The 14800-nt window shown below is 39.8% G+C and overlaps 1 long non-coding RNA gene across 1 annotated transcript; it reads left to right on the plus strand.

Moving 5' to 3' along the window:
- Positions 1-1242: 1242 nt before the first annotated feature.
- LOC135447154 (uncharacterized) lies at positions 1243-5079 on the plus strand. Its single transcript, XR_010440011.1, has 4 exons — positions 1243-1370; positions 1510-1589; positions 4788-4868; positions 5008-5079. It is a non-coding gene; the product is annotated as an uncharacterized LOC135447154 (long non-coding RNA).
- The last annotated feature ends 9721 nt before the right edge of the window (positions 5080-14800 follow it).

Consider the following 14800-nt stretch of genomic DNA (forward strand, 5'->3'; position numbering starts at 1 on the left):
ATTTTCAAGTCACAACGAGGTTTTGACATCACTTGCCCTGGCAACCATTATCTGTCCATTAGATGGGAACAGAAAAGCTGAATCACAGAACTATCAAACCCAGTCCTTGCTACTGAAGAGTCACAGCTTTGAGCTTCTACAGCTTTTTCATGAATTTTAATTGCTTTGCTGTCCCCATAATCTACTTTTGACCAATTATCTGTACTAGATTGCACCACTGCCTATTTTCATAGTTGTGATAGACTGCTGGACGTTTTTCAACAGGTAAAAAAACCTATTTATCTGCCTAAATAAAAATACTAATAACCACAAATGTTACATTATTATGATAAAACAATTTAAAACTATGCTTCATACACCAACTGCCATGGAAATTTCCATGGCTTTTTTGTTCTCCCTACAGAATAAATTTTCACAATTCTTGCCCATAGGTATAAAAGAAGATTTGAAAGTTTCCACTTCAGAAATTGTAGTGATCTCCTATTGCTTTGGGGTTTTTCTCCACCACAAAAAATTTGTAGTCTTCTCCAGTGATGAAGGTTGTGGATGGTTTTATCATGCAGCCAAGCAAATAACCAGAATTTGGCCAAGCAGCCCAAAGTCATTTTTCAAGTTGTGCAGCTGTCTGCCACAGAGAGGTGATGGAGCCTGGAGACTTCACTTTAATTAATCTCTCTTTTCCCTCATCTCCTCTCCATTCAAAGTGGGTAAAGAATTGACCTCATCCATGACTACAGAGATTGTTTTGAAGTTTTAATAATAATTCACTAATAATTAACTGTCTCAAATCTGCCTAAATGTGAACCAGGTACTCTGTAATCAGATAAGGAAAAAAGAAAAAAAAAATCCTCCAAAATGTAAAACACAATAACTTTACTTTTGAAGTTGTTCTTACTCCACAAGAGAAATCTCTTACCCAATAAAATGTCATACATAAATGTCTGTGTAGCAGTGAAAGCCAGCAATAATACAGTATTTTGTACTGAACCTACATCTGGTCTAGCAAATCATCTCCCTGGGCTCATTTCAATCCCCTGATTATGATCCTTACCACACCTGCTTTACTTTAGGATTAATAATGTTTACAACTTCCCTCTGGGGCTCATCTGAGAGCAGCAAACAGCCCCCAGTGCCCACGGGCTGGTCCTGCTCCAGGTGCAAGCAATGATCCTTTACCACAATGACACTTTTCTAGGTCAAAATAAAACAAAGTAATGTGTGATTCAGGCCTGTGCTAACCAAGTGAAACACCTCAAACTGTTCCCAGCTCCTCCCCAGCAGCCAGCAAGGGCTGACTTTCCATTATTGCCTACCACTGTAACTGGATCCAGACAAGCATCTTAAAGCAACAACTAAAAAAATCTATACAGGTAAACTTTAACAGAATTAATTTTTCAGTGAGTTATACAGCCTAAAAGTCATGGGTGGATTTTAGCTGAGGAACTTGGATTTTTTTTCTGTGATTTTTTTCTGTCTAAACCTGTGAGTTTGTGCCATCCTGCTGGGCAGGAAACCATCACCTTCCTGGAAGCTCCAGCATTGATTTCCCAGCCTGGACCTGCAGGGACAGCACCACCCCTGGGACAGAGGTAAAACTCCTCACTGCAGGAAATAAATGAGGTTTTATTGCTCAGCTTCAAACTACAAAGGAAAGAACCAAGCACAGAAAATAACACAAATGCCTATGTTCAATTAAAAAGATGACTAAAGAATATATAAAGATATAGATAAACACAAACAGAATAAAGCTATAGATACAGGAAGATGAGGAAGCAGATCCATAGATGAGTGTCAAGGAAATTAAACATTAATAATGCAATGCCTGTCTTACAGACAAAGGTATTTTTACTCTGAAAAAAGATTAGAGGAAGGATAAATAGTTCATAGCAGCTGTTTGATGTATCACTAAACATGCATTACTGGAAGATACTTCACTACAGTGGCAGTGAAACGGAAGAAGAAGGTGATGAGAGCAAGAAAATGTAGGAATTTCAACAGCTGGACCTTTTAAAAATAATTGATATTTCAAATTTGATTTTATGAGTATAATTTACATTAAAAATAGTTATCCATGAGGGCATTGGTTTCAAAATTCTCAAATATAACAGATCCATAAAGAATTATCATTTGGAAAAAAAATGCAAAGACAACTAGCCCACCTGATTTTAAACAAGGAGCCACAATTGCCAAAAGTAGAAGAAACTGGTTGGAAAAAAATATATATGCTTATGCCATGCAGTAGACAGTAAAGAAATTTCGGTTTACAAATTTGAGAAAAAAAGAATCTGAATCTTGATGGAGCAAATCACAACTTTTGGAATGAGGCCCTGACATCTCCCAGCAGCTCCTTCACCTAACCCACCATCACTTCCATTTTTTCTTTTCTTTTTACTTTTATTTTTAAAAAATATCTTGCTGGAAGAAAAGAAACCAGGAGATGATTGCAGCTGATTTGAGGTGAGAGCCAGGCTGTGAATCTGCTGGAGCTGAACTTGCCACTGTCCCCTGGGCTGCTTTTCTGTTCTGACCTTTCTCCTGCACCCAGGATTTCCATGGCACTGCTGTGCATCAGGCGGAACTGCTGCCCTTCCCTCTGGCACACAAACCAAGCCCAAACCCAGACTCCAGGCTGACTTTACTGAAATAACACCTTATTCCACCTGGGTATCAAGAGTTTACATTCTGTTGGCAGTTTAGACATTGGTGAGTGGGAGGAAAAGGACAAAACTCCTGGCTCAGTTTTCCCCTGAAGTTGTTTAAATTATGATGAAGTTGTTTTTTCTACCCAGACACTTTCCTGTGTGTCTCATACAGCATAATACAAACTCATTCAAAAAGAGATTATTCTTGCTTTTCTTAAACTGGACTCCTAAATGAAGTCCTCCTGCAGTTAACTCTATTTTAAATTATTTTTCTAATGCACCATAGGATTCATCTATATGAGAACACTGCTTCAATTTAACCATTCACAATTTGATTTAGTTGAATGCAACCTTGCTTTATTTCCATTTATCTTGTTACAGTTCCAGCTAATGGGGAATTGACTGAAGTTCTGGCTCAGCTGCACAGAAGCAAACAGCTGTAGAGATTTAAGATGCTCCTGCTCTCCAGCTGCTCATTCTGTCCCTCTGCCAGATCTTACTGTCCCTGAAAATTTGCCAGAAGTGGGTCTGTCCTATAGCCTCAAGCACTGCTGCTGACATTTGTCCTGATACAAAGGAATTTTCACATCTTTTCCCTCTAAAATCTACTAAAGATGCAACAACCTTCAGAGAAGGGGCACAACAGAGCATGGACAGTGTCACTTTTGAAGGTGACTTTGCTCACCTCCTGCTGAACAGCACTGGGTCACATGGAGGGCACCTTACCAAAACTGCCCTTTCACTGACACAAGAAAAATACCCTGCACTGTGATACCCCAAAGGTTTTCAAGTATTTTGCATAATTAACAGATTTATCCAATCCACTTGAATTCTTTTATGTCATGGAAGTTTCATGGATTTTAAAGCATCTTGTAGGTCCCTTCCAGCACAGGATATTCTGTGATTCTGTCACCTGCCCGGTTTGTTTCACAGAATCACACAGAGAATTATAGCACAGTTTGGGGTGGAAGAGATCTAAAAAATCATCCTGCCATGGGCAGGGACACCTTCCACTGTCCCAGGGTGCTCCAAGCCCTGTCCAGCCTGGCCTTGGGCACTTCCAGGGATCCAGGGGCAGCCACAGCTGCTCTGGGCACCCTGTGCCAGGGCCTCACCACCCTCACAGGGAACAATTCCCAATTCCCAATATCCCATCCATCCCTGCCCTCTGGCAGTGGGAGCCATTCCCTGTGTCCTGTCCCTCCATCCCTTGTCCCCAGTCCCTCTCCAGCTCTCCTGGAGCCCCTTCAGGCCCTGCCAGGGGCTCTGAGCTCTCCCTGGAGCCTTCTCCTCTCCAGGTGAGCACCCCCAGCTCTCCCAGCCTGGCTCCAGCCCTGGAGCAGCTCCAAGGCCTCCTCTGGGCTCTCTCCAGCAGCTCCAGCTCCTCCTGCTGTTGGCCCAGGGCAGGGGTGGCTCCTGCAGGTGGGATCTCACCTGAAGGGACAGAGGGGATCTTTTCCAAGATCCAGCAGTTAAACACTTAACACAGAACCATTAAATGAGTTCCCTTTCAGGTTTCCAAAGAGGATTTGTCTTTGTTTGAGCTCTCCTGGGAAGGGAGAGCAGGGTAATGGAGCTCCTCCATCCCTGAGCAGCTGCTTTTCAGAACTAACCTTTAAAACAGAGCAAAGCCAGAGGGTTTCTACCTCCATCACAGGTCAAGTCCAGGACTAGTTTTTATTTCTGTGTCCCTCCTTGCTCAAGATAGAAACCCAGAACACAATAACAGAGGGGAAAGTTTTAGAACAGTGCCTGCCCTTGTAATTATTTATTTTTATATATAAGTACAATATTTAAAAATAAATATTTATTTAAAATAAACTGCCTGCCCTTCACAAATGTTCAGGTATGAGGAGTATTTTTAGAAAATGAATGTGTATCTTTCCCAAGTCGCCACTTTGCTGTCAGATCTCCCAAAAGACGATTCATGGCATAGTACAGGTGATAGCACATGCATGCCAAGTATGTTCTCCAAAACCATCCTCCCACCAGAATTTCAGGGCTTGTGATGTCATAGCAACTCCCTAAACTTCTGCCTGGGAGCCCATCTGCCACAGCTCCATCTAAAATTGTTTGAGTGGCTCTTTAGAGAAAACAACACTGAATGTGAGAGGTTGCGCCATTCAACAATCTCATTTTTAATAGATATGGCAACAGTTTGGGCAAAGTCATGGGGAAAGTGGAACAGAACTTCCAAGCTGCCTAAATATTTTCATTTTCTCACAGGTAAATCCGTTTAAATGCACCCAATCATTGTGGTTTAACATGCTGTTAACCACTCCCTTCCAAAACCTCCTGATTCTACAGCACAATTCAGGCTTGATTTGATTCTATTTCTATTTTTGTCTTTATCTTTCTCCCTTAGATCTCAAAGGTTATTTCATACACTACAAAACACCAAGTAATTACAGCCATCTGACTGCACTGGGGCCCTGGCATCCCTTCACACTGGAGTCTTGAAAACATTTCCTCTCTGAGGACTATTATTCTTCAGGTTTTGCAAAATTATTTATTGCCTGGAGTTTTTCTTAACTGATTAGCTGACAAAACTATATTGTACAGAAAGAAAAAAAAAACACTTCTGTTTTCACCTATTTGTTTTTAAAATAAAACACCTTGAACTTTAATAAAGGTGTTTATTACTTAATTCTACTCTTAAAAGTCCAAAAGCTAAACCAGAAATTCTTCAGAAGACTCTCAACATCTCTAATGTTTTATATTCTGGCCCTGCAGGTTTGTTTATATTAATAGCAGGAGGTTTTGGGGTTTTTTTAGCTAAATATTATTTTTTTTAAGAAAGGAATTTAAGAGAGCAGCATTTTGTGATTATAAGAGGAAGAAATGTTGAGCTTATATCTTCCCACTTCAGGAATAAACAGTGTATTCAAAGGACTTTTATCTGGCCTTTCTCTCATTGCAAGGTTTATTACCTGACATAAAATTCATCTCTTCACTACTTTCCTGCTGACATTACACTAAAAGTCATGGGAGACTCTTTTCTGCTTTTATCCACCTTCTAGACAAGAAGGGCTTCTGGTAGTAGCCAAAATATCTAATGGAAAGCTCTTCACTTGGTTAGCTGTGGCACCTCAGCATAAGGTAAAATATCACATTCTGTGTTTCTGCACTGAATAAAAGCCCAGCCCAACATCTGAGCTGGGCTGGAGCATCCACACAGTGAAATACACAGGGACACAAAGGTGCACATCTTTTGCCTGGGTGCATAAATCCTGTTTTTTACCTGCCTGACTCACACCCCAAAAAGAACCCTTTGGTAAGGTCCATCTGCATAATCCCAAGTTACACAGACAGGAACTTGGGGGAGAAAAAACAAAAAAAAACTTTTTATAATGTAATTGGAACCAATGTTACTCTTGCATTAAATCAAAACAGCACTCTGATTATGATGGGTGAAGTATTTAATAATCCAGTAAAAATGTTAAAATGCTAAGGATATATGTAGTTATTCTGTAGGATATTATGTCTGAATATATCTCTATTCTCTATTCTCTATTTATATATATATATATATATATATACATCTATACATATATGTATATATATCTATATCGATATTTTTATCTATCTATATATATCTGTATGTATCTATATATGTATGTATATATCTAAATATATCTATGTCTGTATATATCTCTCTATATATATACATATATATATATACACATATATGGATATATATAGATAACTACAGCTATATATAGATATGTAAAAGAGTGTGAAATCACGCTGAAAACTCAGGTTTCCAAACAAGGTCTCACCATACATTCCTTCTGTAAAGCCAAAAAAATATAAACCAGCCTCTGAGAGAAATGTCAGGAATAATTTGAGTGTAATATCACAAAAAGGTGAAGAAATAATTCCATTTCTTTAACACATCCATGTCTGCAGAGCTTTATTCCACCTTGCTTTTCCCTGGTGTTTTCCCCCCAGGAATCAGAGCTGTGCATGGATCACCACAGAGGGAGAGATCTCCCCAACCTTCCTACCATGACAGCCTAAATGGGCTCTCAGGTGGAAGGAAAATGGAAACTGTTTATGAACAACACCACAGAGAAAAGCAAGTTCTGTAAGGCTTTATATAAACCAGAGGGGTGAATTGAAAATTTAACATGAAAGGCAATTTCCCAAGAAAACTGAAACAATTCCATGAGTGGCTGGAGGGAGGAAATAGTCTTAGTGGATTAAAAGACTGACAAAAATTTCTGAGGAATCTCAAGATGGACAGCAGCAGATAAATGCTGAGTGCTGTTCCAAGGAGTCAGTTATTTCCAAACCAGTAAATATGACAATCAGGTATTAGGTTAGAGACTTTATTTGCCTCATAACTACTTTGAGTGGTTTCATAAAAAACTTTTCCTGCAGCACAAAGGTATTCAGATATTGAAGCTAAACCTCATCCCAGTTCCCTTTATGTCCTGATCTGCCACCACTGAGTTTCTTCCCACTTCAGGTGGACGTAGAGGAGAGGGAAACCCCAAGGAAGGAGGATGAGCTCTTTAGCATCCTCCACAACTCATCTGCCCACCAGCACCCCTGAACTTGTTGCTGAAACAGTGAAAACTTATTCCATTGATGCCGAATTTTGCCCCAAAAGGCGAGAATAACTGCCTAAGAGACTCAAGTAAGTCAGCATAGACAGGAGGTATTTTATTACGATGCGTCGGAGAAATCACAAAGGGATTTCTAGCTATCTCATAACAGAAGCAAGCTTTTATACAGTCTTGGGTGCAGGGTTACATCATATTCATAAGAGGTGTGGTGTGGGCGGAGCGTGGGCGGAGACATCTATTTTGAGGATTATTCTTGGTGGTCCTTCGGTGCCTTCCTCGCGGGCAAGGGTCTTCTGATGAGTCTTCCTCTTTAAACTTTTGAACTCCTATCCTAATATGGTCAATTCCCGGTGTACTTGGCTTGGTTCCCATGGCTTGGCACGGCTCTTAGGGTCAGTTTGACATTATTAGCTCTGATCATGCTTAGCTCGACAATTCCCTTATCCCTATCTCTCTTTATTGTTTGCCCTGCTTACCAAACTTCAAACAGAAGGATCCACCAGGATTGCTTCTGGATTAATGAATAACCTATCATACAGCATTATCAATAATTCCAGGATTGCTTCCGGATTAATGAATAACCTATCATACAGCATCATAAGCAATTCCTGAGTGTGGATGGGGGCGAATCCCCTTGTACCTAACATGAGACCACCCGCCGGTGATATGGGATATGGCTCCAGTGTTAGGGGTCGTGTGAGTAGCTAATGGGATGGGAATGGGATAGGACTGCTCAGGGTTGATTTTCAGTCTGTGGCGCTGCCTAAGCATTTTGATAAAAAAGTTATGTTCTTGTGCAGTAGTAAAATGCTGATCGGATGGGCAGTTTGGAGCTTCACCATTCCCCAGAATTAAGGAATCTTTTCTTCCTTCTGTCCAAGGAGGCAGAATCTGATCTGCAAAGCACTTAATTATGGCATTAAATAATCTGCTGTTCCTGAACACAGAGAGAAAACAGATTAGACACCAATACATTTTTTAACCTTGATTATTAAGGGAAAAATATAAACGCATTCAAAATGATAAATTCTGACTGAAAGGGAAATAAACATTACAAATAATGTGTTTTTATGTTTTGGTGCAGCATTTCAGCCATCTGCAAACAACCTCATAGCCTCACTTTAATCTGACTTTCTACCTCGCTGCAGGTTGACATCTATTGACGTCAAACTTTAAAAATGCTTCAATCAAGATCTCTATAATCCTCATAACTAAAATGTCTTTGTTCTGTTTTATGATCAAACATTTCTGAAAACAGAGCCACCAGTCCCAGCAAGCACTCAGGATGCTCAGAGGTGAGTTAAGGCACAATAAAAACTCAGTAATCTCCCAAATCTCCTCGGAGAACACGTTTGTTTATCACCGTGCCTGCAGACTCTTACACTGCAAATGTGCTGGCAACCATTTCTAGCAGACATGAATATCATTTGAAAAGTTTAAAGATGCACAGAAAAAGCAATCAACAGCTTCAATAAGAAATCTCAGGGAAAAAGTAAAATGATTTGGTAAACATGAATGATTGATAAGTTCTTCAGTGGAAAAAATAGGTGGAAATCAAGAAGCAATGACCTTTTGTACCCATCCTTCAAGCAGCAGGTTTTAGAAACTTTTGTATTGCCTATAAAATTAGCTAGAAGATAAATCTCACTATGGTGATTTGCTCTTTATAAGTCCAAAGCCACTGTTCTGAATTCTCACTGTATAATTACTTCAATACAGATAAAGCATGAGTCATCTGTTCGACTCTAACCTTTGCATTTAAATTTGAATTTTATTCCTGCTTATCTTTTTTCCTAAATTGATATTACTGTCTACTATGTTTATTAAAAACAACTTAAAGCCACACTGGATGTCAAATTGCACTGAGGCACCATTTGTTGCGTTATTTTAATTAACATGTCTCAGGCAGATTACAATTCTAATCATTTCTATTAAACTATGTCAAAGTTCTCTTCCTCTTAGATGTCAGATTTTGTTTCCTGTTTCAAGTTATGCCTTAGTAACCCAGAATGCTTTCAGTAAATGCTCTGCACACCCAGGCAGGAAACTCAGAGGCACTGTCCTGTTACTGTGATAACAGCAGAACCCTGGCTGATCAGGCAGTGTCCTTAGCAGGTCCCCACATCTGTTTGCTCTGGATCTCTTCCTCCTTTCCCATCCTCAGTGAGACAAAATGTTTAAAACCTAGGAAACACATTCCCAGAATGACATCAGTCAGAATCCCCTTCTCTCGTTAATAAGCAGGCCCTGGGGCAGGACTGTAACTGAAGGGAAATTACAAAGCAAGCCCATCACATCTGGATGAGAAGAGTTTAAGGTTAAATCCTTGGGATCTCCACATATTTGCCCATGATTTATCAGAATTCCTGTATGGCAGAGTGGGGCAGCCAGCAGGATCTCAGGTATTTACATGGCTGCAGGGGGAGTTTCTATGCACACAGAAAAGGTTTAGTTCATCCAGTAAAATAGGGCACCCCCAAAGAAGGGAATTATTAGCATCTGACTCCATTAATTCAGAGTTAATGAAAAATGAAAAATTGCTTTATTAAAGGATATTATATTGCAGTATACTATACTATAACTATACTACAAAGAATACTAAAGAATACTATACTGTATAAAGATACATATTAAAGAAAACTCATGACTGTCTCCCAACAGTCAGGACACAGCTTTTTCCAATTGGCCAAGAAACAAAACAACCCTCAGCAGAATCCAATTGACAAATCACTTCAGGTAAACAATTTTCCTAACACATTCCACATGTGCAAAACAACAGGAGCAGCAAGTAGAGATAGGAATTGTTTTTCCTCTTCTTCTCTCTGTGCTTCTCAGGAAAAAATCCTGAGAGAGAGAATTATGTCTCTCTGTCCAGAGAATGTGAATGCCACAAGTTCATACCTTGTTTGGGTGAATTTCTTACAGTTTGGCCCCAGTTATCCAACAGGAAGGAAGAAAATTCTCCCCTCTTTAGGCTTAAGGGGGTTGCAATTACTTTTAGAAGATGTTTTATTTTTCCCTCTTTCTCCCTTTTTGGTGACCCAACCACGAGCTGTGTTCTCCTCAGCCATTATGGAACTGCAGAGTGACACTTTCTGCCAATGTGAATAAACAACAGGGCAGCATTTATTCAGCATTTTGAGTGGGATTCCCTCTGTTTTTAAGGACTCTTTTCCATGATGGACAGGAGCTGGAAGGCTCGGGGCCCATCAGCAGGGAGCTGACTCTGGAGAAGGTTCTGCAGATCTCTTGCAGAGACAGCAGGCAGAGACATGTCAGTCTCAAAGACTCCCACACTGAGACACTACAGGAATACCTGGTTTTTTGTTTTTTGTTTTTGTTTTTTTTTTTAATGTCCCTTTTCTTAATTAAAAGATGAGTGGCCAATTTATTACCATCAAGATACTTTCACAGTCTGAAAGATTATGAGAGTCTTTCAGCTCTTAGTTTCTGGACAGCAGGATGTACGGACATATACAACTTCGCTACTGCCAATTAAACTCAACACTGCTGTCTACCTTTCCTTTGGAAATCCAAACAGAATTAATTGAGTCTGGATTGCCCTCTTTCTCTACCTTACATATAAAAAAAAAATTAAGATAAAGATTTGGTACTACAGTCAGTCTTAAGATGTATAATGTAATTAATCTGCCATTATGGAAAAGCAGACCTTTCTCTGCAGATTTTAATTTCGGTCTTTATTGTAAGTAAATATCAGGATCTTTGAAGAGAAGAGATTGAAGTCTTATCTATGAAGAAAAAAATAAATCATGAAGTCTTTACACAAAGCTTAAGTGATTTGTCTCTGCTTTTGTTCCACAATGCAGGAAAGAATCAATTATTGTGCTTCAATCGATATCCTTCAAATATGTTTAACAAATTCCTTTAATTCTACTCATCTCTTCATTCTCACTTAAAAGCATGGTGTATTTCTGCCATCTTAATCACTTTTCACAATTCTTTGCTTATCCTACAACCTTTTTTCTACTGTTTGTTAATTTTCTTACATATTTTGATCCAAATTACCTGAGTCCGGCCATAATTTTCAGGATGTTAGATACCCTTCCATAATTATGTGGCAATGGCATAACTCTTTGCATAGTTCTCCATACCACAGTGTGTCTAAACTGCAGAAATCAGCAGCAGAGATTTCCCTGTGCTTCACCTGAGGAGGGTGTCATGTTATTTTGCAGTTTCTAACACACCTGTGGATTTTATTCCACTAATTTTTTTTTCTTTCCTTGACATTTGAATGGGGTTTGTCCCTTCCTCTTTTCTGGTTAAAAATTAAAAAAAAAAAAAAAAAAAAAAAGGTGGTTTGGTTTTCAGAGTCCCCTCAGTGCATGTTCAGAATGCCTATTTTGAATATAGAGCCCACCTAGGAAGGAGGAGTTGCAGGAGCTCTCTAGCTTAAAAACTTACAAGTAGGAACAAAAAATCAGCTCAAATCCACCAGATTTTTTTCAGCTGATGCTCCTTTAACATTCACATCTGCTCACAGACCACTCCAGTCCTTGAGCAAGGTATTTTCCAGCTTGGGACCACTCAAGCTTGGGAGGCTCTCCCAAGTGCAAGGCTCTTTTCACCCCTCTCTACTTAAAAGCCTGAACACCAATGGCAAAAACAAGTGAAAGAAGAGGTTTCTGTGTGGTTGCACATCCCATAGGTCAATGCTGCTCCTGTAGAAACTGCAGCCTCTCTGGCTCAGTGTCCACAGGGTTTGCTGAGCTCAAAGATTTCCCATCCCCACCTGCAGAGGTTTCCTCCAAACCCGCTGAACAGCCTGTTCTCAGTCTGTGTAAAAGAGCTGAAGTGACACCAAGCTGGGCTGCAGGAAGGGCTCTCCCTCCCTCAGACCCTGCCATGGCCCCAAAGGAGACCACAACCCAAATTCCTGCACATCCTGAAGCCGGTTGGTGCTGGGAAGGTTGGACACAGTGATTGCAATGGTGCCACTGAAGGAAGATTTTGGGACAGCTGAGTGACACATCCTCCCCATCCTTGTTTGCCTCAAGCCCCACCAGCCTGAAGTAGCCAAGCAGAAACAAAAAGCACAAAATCAGACAAAATGCTTTTACTGTCTGAAACTCAACACACAACCTGGCCTGGCTTTTGTCTCCCTGGCACAGGAGGGCACTCGAGCAAGAGGAAAAGGAAATGGATAAATGAGCTCTGAGATCTGTTCTCCTGGGAATTCGTTGTTAAAAACCATTTAAGAGTTCCTAACATCCTTTTCAGACCCTTGTGGGGGAGTATTTCTCAGGTGAAGAGCTCTCCTTTCCTTCAATTAGAGTCTGGATTTAGAAGCACACCCTATCTCCCACCTCAGCATCGGAACTCCTGAGCACAACTTGGCCAAAAGCCGACGGAGTGAAGGAGTGTTTGAAGCACTTCATGGAATTGTGACAGCTTTCCCAGAATAACCTCTTCACTAACTGGGAGAGACAGAATTAGTTTTTTTAACAACTGAACTGTCCCAATTTTAGCCCAGATTTTGCTAAAACACAGTGTTAAGAAAGAGTTCACATTTGACCAACAACTAAATCTTGCATTTCAGAAAAGGCTAAGGTAGAAAGAAGAGAGGAAAAAAAAGGAGGAAAAACATACAAATCCCCAGACTAACAAATAAACAAAAAGCAGCTTTCAATTCCAAGCATTCAAGCCAAAACCCAAAGGAAACATTAAGCAAAGCCTGAAAAGGTTTCTGTTTAAAATCCATTTCCAGGAGAGCTGAATGGGGACAGAGGAGATGGAAAAGCTGAGGATGAAGAATTCACCCAGGCAAATTCTTTTCCTTATCCCTCAATTTAGCCTTCAGTGAATTTGCCCACATAGTCTTTCCCAAATCTTGGGAAGTGGTGGAACTATAACACAGTGGGATTCATAACTAAGAAAAATATTTTGATTTTTTTGTGTATGTCACTACTGATCCTGAAGCAGTTTCCAGATTGATGGCACTGACCTGCACCCAAAAGGTACATATGGATTTTGGCACCATTTCAGTATCAAATTCTTGCAAAGGAAGTTAGAGCACTTTGCTAACAGTGGCAGAGTTTGGCAGAGCCCTGTAATTAATGTCTTGTTGCTTTTCCCTTTTGTCAAAGTAGTCAAAATAATGTCATATGGAATGATTTATTTTTGTTTGTTTGGCAGCTCTCCAGCATTTCAATAGCAGGAAGGCTGCTGTGCTCAGTGTTGATTTGTCCCAGCACATTATATTTGTACAATTTCAACCCTGTAGAACACAGCCAGGCAAGGGAATAACACAAAAGTTTTTTTAATATTCTGCCTTTGCAACAAACAAACAACCCAGAAGAGTGTATTTCAATTTTTGCCTGGGGATTAACATACAAATGTTCTGAAAATTAAGGATATAATTATGTGAAGTCAATTACAATTTTCAATTACTTATTTCCTAAGGCTTTATGCTCAGCAATGTTGGACATTCTGGGCTTGTAGCTCCTCTCAGTCCTGTTTATCATCTACAAACAAAGAAACACCGCAGCCAAATGACTCAGAATAAAAGGGTTTTAAATATTTTGGAGGTAAGCAGAAGTGAACAGAGTTGTGTCTCAGCTTCACAAAGTATTTGGGGTGGTCTCAGGGCTCCTGACCCCACAAAGCTTTTGTTACGTTGGCGATAACAACAGAGAGCTGAGGACACAGATGGGTTGTTTTAGGGCTTATTGCAATACAAAATAAAGTTACTGATTAATAAAACCAATATGTGTGAGTGTGTATGAGCCTTTGTCAAATCTTATTCACAGTTTATAAGTAATAAAGAAGTGAGAGTCAATTAACTGCACCGAATGCAATCACAAGCCCATGAATTCTTTTTACTGTATTGAGTTACAGCTTTGCATACTAATGGATCATAATCATTGCACTTTTCCCCCTAGAAGTTTCCTCTGCAATGTGGTAATTATATAAATTGCAGCTTTTTTAATTTTTTTTTTTTTAGTGGCTGTTGGAAAAAAGTACATATGAATTTTAAAAGAATCATTGTTTTCTTGCTTTTAGGAGAATCTCACATCTGCACACCCCTGCATCACACCTTCAGAGGAAACACTTTTGGGAATTATCTGCTGTTTCCATGACTGGAGGAGTCAATTCCAATATTTTGCAGAATTAGGAGAGTCAACAGTAGAGACAAACTAGGGGCAAGGTGACAGGGGATGGGGAAGGGATCCTCAGATAAAGCATTGAGTCTCTTCAGGATATCTGAAAATAATAATCTGGAGAAAGGACAAAGGGGAACTGCAACCACATTGGAGATATGGGGAACATCTTGTGGGAGAAGATTCTTTGTTTATTCTTCAAAATAATTTAGAGAAAAAGATGGGTAATTACACATTAAGCACAGCATGAGTAATGTCAGTCTGGAGAGGACCTCAGCAGGCTGGCAGAACAACTTTTGGGGAAGAATTCTATTGTATTGTGCAATTAAATGAGTATAAGGGACAGGGTCATTTTTTACGTGTCCTGTAGGTAATTCTGTGGTTCTTTAAAAAGATGATGAAAGGGTAAATCTGAACTGAAGGAAGCCTTAAACCGTTTCATCTGGATTTTTGAGACAGCAAATCAGCT

Source organism: Zonotrichia leucophrys, chromosome 4, assembly GCF_028769735.1.
Source record: "Zonotrichia leucophrys gambelii isolate GWCS_2022_RI chromosome 4, RI_Zleu_2.0, whole genome shotgun sequence".
Lineage (NCBI taxonomy): Eukaryota > Metazoa > Chordata > Aves > Passeriformes > Passerellidae > Zonotrichia > Zonotrichia leucophrys.